Consider the following 7,559-nt stretch of genomic DNA (forward strand, 5'->3'; position numbering starts at 1 on the left):
GATATGGCCAGTTTGCATTTCTGTTGGCTGCCAGTATTTTGGCACAAGCACACCAGCATAATTTAAACGCTTGCCAACTCGATTTGTTTACTTATGTAAGATTCGCCCTTCTTTGAAAAACAGCTGACATATCATGTCAAGTGTATGTCATACATTCGTATGTTAGGTAGAACTCACAGCGCAACCCAAGCAAGGAGAGCTGCTTCGTACGTTCATTAGTTCCTGAACATGTCTGCCAGCTGATGAGTATGCTTCATGAGGTTAGCCTTTGATGAATGGTTCGCATATTGAAGATGCCTATGAGAAAACTAGATTGATAACTTTTAGTTCCAATGAATATTAATTGTAAAAACATTGCTTCTTGTGTTTGTAGGATATATACACAGCAAAATTTATGCTATAAAATGTCTGAAATATTTTTGAAATGTGATCAAATTTGGTCTTGGAGTACAAACGTTATGTTCAAAAATGATTTCTGCAAACCTACACTAAAAAGACACCGTAAATATTGCCTGTATGACCTTGCTTCGCATCTTGTAGCACGCCGTGAAGCAAAGTTCTTCATTCTCGTACAGTACAAACGAGAGCGAACCCTTCATTTCATTGCATTGCCATGGATTGCTTAGTTCATGTGTAAATTGAGACTGAGAGCACAGGCAATTTACCAAACAAGGGAACTGGTCTGCTCAGTAGCATATACTCTCACGCATCCAGTTTCTCTCTAATATAGGACTCTCATTCAGTTATGTCAAGCAAAGTATTCTCAGCGGGTGTTTTTTTGTTGCTTCGTTTGTTTGAGGATTAACAATACAAGCCCTGTATGCAGTTCTGTTATTTTCACGCGCGAATTTTACATTTTCTTATCTACTTGTATGTACGAGTTACGATGCGGACACGACTGGCAGCACCATGCTATCAAAAAAGTATGTCGCTAATGATTTGTTCGGAAAATATGAGAGCTGAATATCTTGATTATATGATGCCTTCTATTGCTGTTATAAAACACGTACACGCTAATCGGAAAGTAAATCGATTTCAATTGGTAATATTAAGAATACATCGCAACGCTCCAGGTAATGTTGCACGATACGATTGAATTTATTTTTGATTTGATTTGTAGTAGAAAAACATCATACTTTTTCAAATGGACTTTTTATTGCTATAGTCTAATTTCGATTTAAGAGCGAAATAAGAAAATTGTCGCATATTTTGATAAAGTCTAATAAGAAGACCCTTGTCAACAGTCATACCAATAAAAAAAAATTCTTTTTTTCGGGTTTTTAAATTTATACTCTTCTATCTGTCCCAGCAAACTTCGACTTTGCTTAAAATTTATCTTTGGATTTCAAAAACAGAGTCGTTGCACGCAAAAACATATCATTCCAAACTTATTACTTCTTAAAAATATTTTTGAATCAGCATTTGTCATATTACAAACAATAAGAAATCCTACTTGAATCGTTCTAAACAAGATGTGCATTTGTTGTGAAATTTATTGTTGTATTAATATATACTAATATTGATGTATAATACTACTATCTGTATTCCTAATTTTTTATATTGTCTCCATTTATCGGAACAAATCATGAATTCCGTTAAAAAGTGCAAGATTTTCATTCTGTCGATATCTTGAATTTCTTCACCAGCATCACTCGCTAGCATTTAATTCAGAACGATCGAAAATTTTGATACTAGTGACAACCAGCAGTGGGCAAGCGATTAAATTATGCTGGTGTGCTTGTGCCAAAAAAACATCTTTTTGAAAAACCACTGCGGTTTTTGATCGCCTCCACAGCAGGAATATAAGATTTATAAGAGTATCGAAATGAAAACAATCACGAATACGTCGTTATTAATTTCTTTATGACAGTTTATAACGAAAATGAAATTTGCCCCAAAAATATAATGCAACTTATTCTCATTCCCGCTATCTTGGATGTTGAAACGACTGTAAGTACCGTTTTCAACTTCTACTCATCGAATCCTTTCGAATAATACTCATATTGTGATGGTTTGTAACGAATATCAAAATGCGGAAATCGCCATCTTGGATTTAGAAACGGCTTCTAACGTTGTTTTCTAACATCCACTCATTAAATCCGTTCGAAAAATACTCATATTGTGATGGTTTGTAACGAACATCGATTTGCCGGAAGCCGCCATCTTGTATTTAAAAACGGCCTCTAACGGTCGTTTTCTAACATCCACTCATTAAATCCGCTTGAAAAATACTCATATTGTGATGGTTTATAACGAACATCGATATGCCGGAAGCCGCCATCTTGGATTTTGAAACGGCTTCTAACGTCGTTTTCTAGCATCCATTCATTAAATCCGCTTGAAAAATACTCACATTGTGATGGTTTATAACGAACATCGATATGCCGGAAGCCGCCATCTTGGATTTTGAAACGGCTTCTAACGTCATTTTCTAACATCCACTCATTAAATCCGCTTGAAAAATACTCATATTGTGATGGTTTATAACGAACATCGATATGCCGGAAGCCGCCATCTTGGATTTTGAAACGGCTTCTAACGTCGTTTTCTAACATCCATTCATTAAATCCGCTTGAAAAATACTCATATTGTGATGATTTATAACGAACATCGATATGCCGGAAGCCGCCATCTTGGATTTTGAAACGGCTTCTAACGTCATTTTCTAACATCCACTCATTAAATCCGCTTGAAAAATACTCATATTGTGATGGTTTATAACGAACATCGGTATGCCGGAAGTCGCCATCTTGGATTTTGAAACGGCTTCTAACGTCATTTTCTAACATCCACTCATTAAATCCGCTTGAAAAATACTCATATTGTGATGGTTTATAACGAACATCGGTATGCCGGAAGTCGCCATCTTGGATTTTGAAACGGCTTCTAACGTCGTTTTCTAACATCCATTCATTAAATCCGCTTGAAAAATACTCACATTGTGATGGTTTATAACGAACATCGATATGCCGGAAGCCGCCATCTTGAATTTTGAAACGGCTTCTAACGTCATTTTTTAACATCCACTCATTAAATCCGTTTGAAAAATACTCATATTGTGATGGTTTATAACGAACATCGATATGCCGGAAGCCGCCATCTTGGATTTTGAAACGGCTTCTAACGTCGTTTTCTAACATCCATTCATTAAATCCGCTTGAAAAATACTCATATTGTGATGGTTTATAACGAACATCGATATGCCGGAAGCCGCCATCTTGGATTTTGAAACGGCTTCTAACGTCATTTTTTAACATCCACTCATTAAATCCGCTTGAAAAATACTCATATTGTGATGGTTTATAACGAACATCGATATGCCGGAAGCCGCCATCTTGGATTTTGAAACGGCTTCTAACGTCGTTTTCTAACATCCATTCATTAAATCCGCTTGAAAAATACTCATATTGTGATGGTTTATAACGAACATCGATATGCCGGAAGCCGCCATCTTGGATTTTGAAACGGCTTCTAACGTCATTTTCTAACATCCACTCATTAAATCCGCTTGAAAAATACTCATATTGTGATGGTTTATAACGAACATCGGTATGCCGGAAGTCGCCATCTTGGATTTTGAAACGGCTTCTAACGTCATTTTCTAACATCCACTCATTAAATCCGCTTGAAAAATACTCATATTGTGATGGTTTATAACGAACATCGGTATGCCGGAAGTCGCCATCTTGGATTTTGAAACGGCTTCTAACGTCGTTTTCTAACATCCATTCATTAAATCCGCTTGAAAAATACTCACATTGTGATGGTTTATAACGAACATCGATATGCCGGAAGCCGCCATCTTGAATTTTGAAACGGCTTCTAACGTCATTTTTTAACATCCACTCATTAAATCCGCTTGAAAAATACTCATATTGTGATGGTTTATAACGAACATCGATATGCCGGAAGCCGCCATCTTGGATTTTGAAACGGCTTCTAACGTCGTTTTCTAACATCCATTCATTAAATCCGCTTGAAAAATACTCATATTGTGATGGTTTATAACGAACATCGATATGCCGGAAGCCGCCATCTTGGATTTTGAAACGGCTTCTAACGTCATTTTCTAACATCCACTCATTAAATCCGCTTGAAAAATACTCATATTGTGATGGTTTATAACGAACATCGATATGCCGGAAGCCGCCATCTTGGATTTTGAAACGGCTTCTAACGTCGTTTTCTAACATCCATTCATTAAATCCGCTTGAAAAATACTCATATTGTGATGGTTTATAACGAACATCGATATGCCGGAAGCCGCCATCTTGGATTTTGAAACGGCTTCTAACGTCATTTTCTAACATCCACTCATTAAATCCGCTTGAAAAATACTCATATTGTGATGGTTTATAACGAACATCGGTATGCCGGAAGTCGCCATCTTGGATTTTGAAACGGCTTCTAACGTCATTTTCTAACATCCACTCATTAAATCCGCTCGAAAAATACTCATATTGTGATGGTTTATAACGAACATCGATATGCCGGAAGCCGCCATCTTGAATTTTGAAACGGCTTCTAACGTCATTTTTTAACATCCACTCATTAAATTCGCTTGAAAAATACTCATATTGTGATGGTTTATAACGAACATCGATATGCCGGAAGCCGCCATCTTGGATTTTGAAACGGCTTCTAACGTCATTTTCTAACATCCACTCATTAAATCCGCTTGCAAAATACTCATATTGTGATAGTTTATAACGAACATCGATATGCCGGAAGCCGCCATCTTGGATTTTGAAACGGCTTCTAACGTCATTTTCTAACATCCACTCATTAAATCCGCTTGAAAAATACTCATATTGTGATGGTTTATAACGAACATCGATATGCCGGAAGCCGCCATCTTGGATTTTGAAACGGCTTCTAACGTCGTTTTCTAACATCCATTCATTAAATCCGCTTGAAAAATACTCATATTGTGATGGTTTATAACGAACATCGATATGCCGGAAGCCGCCATCTTGGATTTTGAAACGGCTTCTAACGTCGTTTTCTAACATCCATTCATTAAATCCGCTTGAAAAATACTCATATTGTGATGGTTTATAACGAACATCGATATGCCGGAAGCCGCCATCTTGGATTTTGAAACGGCTTCTAACGTCATTTTCTAACATCCACTCATTAAATCCGCTTGAAAAATACTCATATTGTGATGGTTTATAACGAACATCGATATGCCGGAAGCCGCCATCTTGGATTTTGAAACGGCTTCTAACGTCGTTTTCTAACATCCATTCATTAAATCCGCTTGAAAAATACTCATATTGTGATGGTTTATAACGAACATCGATATGCCGGAAGCCGCCATCTTGGATTTTGAAACGGCTTCTAACGTCATTTTCTAACATCCACTCATTAAATCCGCTTGAAAAATACTCATATTGTGATGGTTTATAACGAACATCGGTATGCCGGAAGTCGCCATCTTGGATTTTGAAACGGCTTCTAACGTCATTTTCTAACATCCACTCATTAAATCCGCTCGAAAAATACTCATATTGTGATGGTTTATAACGAACATCGATATGCCGGAAGCCGCCATCTTGAATTTTGAAACGGCTTCTAACGTCATTTTTTAACATCCACTCATTAAATTCGCTTGAAAAATACTCATATTGTGATGGTTTATAACGAACATCGATATGCCGGAAGCCGCCATCTTGGATTTTGAAACGGCTTCTAACGTCATTTTCTAACATCCACTCATTAAATCCGCTTGCAAAATACTCATATTGTGATAGTTTATAACGAACATCGATATGCCGGAAGCCGCCATCTTGGATTTTGAAACGGCTTCTAACGTCATTTTCTAACATCCACTCATTAAATCCGCTTGAAAAATACTCATATTGTGATGGTTTATAACGAACATCGATATGCCGGAAGCCGCCATCTTGGATTTTGAAACGGCTTCTAACGTCGTTTTCTAACATCCATTCATTAAATCCGCTTGAAAAATACTCATATTGTGATGGTTTATAACGAACATCGATATGCCGGAAGCCGCCATCTTGGATTTTGAAACGGCTTCTAACGTCATTTTCTAACATCCACTCATTAAATCCGCTTGAAAAATACTCATATTGTGATGGTTTATAACGAACATCGATATGCCGGAAGCCGCCATCTTGGATTTTGAAACGGCTTCTAACGTCGTTTTCTAACATCCATTCATTAAATCCGCTTGAAAAATACTCATATTGTGATGGTTTATAACGAACATCGGTATGCCGGAAGCCGCCATCTTGAATTTTGAAACGGCTTCTAACGTCATTTTCTAACATCCACTCATTAAATCCGCTCGAAAAATACTCATATTGTGATGGTTTATAACGAACATCGATATGCCGGAAGCCGCCATCTTCGATTTTGAAACGGCTTCTAACGTCGTTTTCTAACATCCATTCATCAAATCCGTTCGAAAAATATTCATATTGTGATGGTTTGTAACGAATATCAATACGCCGGAAGTTGCCATCTTGTATTTAGAAACGGTTTCTAACGTCGTTTTCTAACATCCATTCATCAAATCCATTCGAAAAATACTCATGTTGTGATGGTTTATAACGAACATCGGTATGCCGGAAGCCGCCATCTGGGATTTTGAAACGGTTTCTAACGTCGTTTTCTTACATCCACTTATCAAATCCATTCGAAAAATACTCATATTGCTATGGTTTGTTACAAATGTCGATATGAATATCCATTATATTATGTCGAATAATGTACATAAGATAAAAATTATGTGGAAAATCTGAAATATCGTCAACTTATTCTACGTAATGAATTTTAAATTACATAAACTTTTTTCGTTTCTTGATTTTGTTGACATCCTCGATTATTACGAAAGTAATTTGAATTTTTTCTTGGTAAATTTCTTTAACTATTGACTTTACTTTTTATTGAAACAAAACTAGAAACTGTTCAAAAATAGTAAATTTTTGCTGGTTGACAACTCTATGCCCTTTTAAAGTACATGAATATAGTAAATTTTGTACTCTAAAGACTTACTTTTTATTTATTGCTATTTCACATTTTTTTCATAAATTGAATATTTGCACTAGTTGACAACCCTATGCATCTAGTAAATGTTTAAATGTTGTGATTTTCGATTAATATTCACTTCTTTTTCCATTTAATTCATGTTTTTTTTAAATTAAGAATTTTCGTTGATTGACAACCCTAACCCGCGCTTTTTAATTGACATTGACGTTCTCCTTTTGCAATAATGGTATGAAATTTGACCATTTCATGGAACAGAATCGAGATGAAAACTATCACTAATGACGGCGTTTTGAATTTCTTCATGAAAGTTTATTGCCAGAAATGAAATTCGCACCGAAGACAAAATGCAGCCGATTCTATTGAGGACTATCATTCTTTCGTTACATTCATCGTCCAACACGAGTAAGACTGCCGCCACTACATTCATGAAACGCTCGCTCATGACTGTCACATGCGACTTTCATCTGTATGGTTCGTGCGACATTCATGTGTGACAGCCCGAATAGTAGGCAACATGAAAGTTTCCAGCACACGACATT

Source organism: Malaya genurostris, chromosome 2 (assembly GCF_030247185.1).
Source record: "Malaya genurostris strain Urasoe2022 chromosome 2, Malgen_1.1, whole genome shotgun sequence".
NCBI classification, from domain to species: domain Eukaryota; kingdom Metazoa; phylum Arthropoda; class Insecta; order Diptera; family Culicidae; genus Malaya; species Malaya genurostris.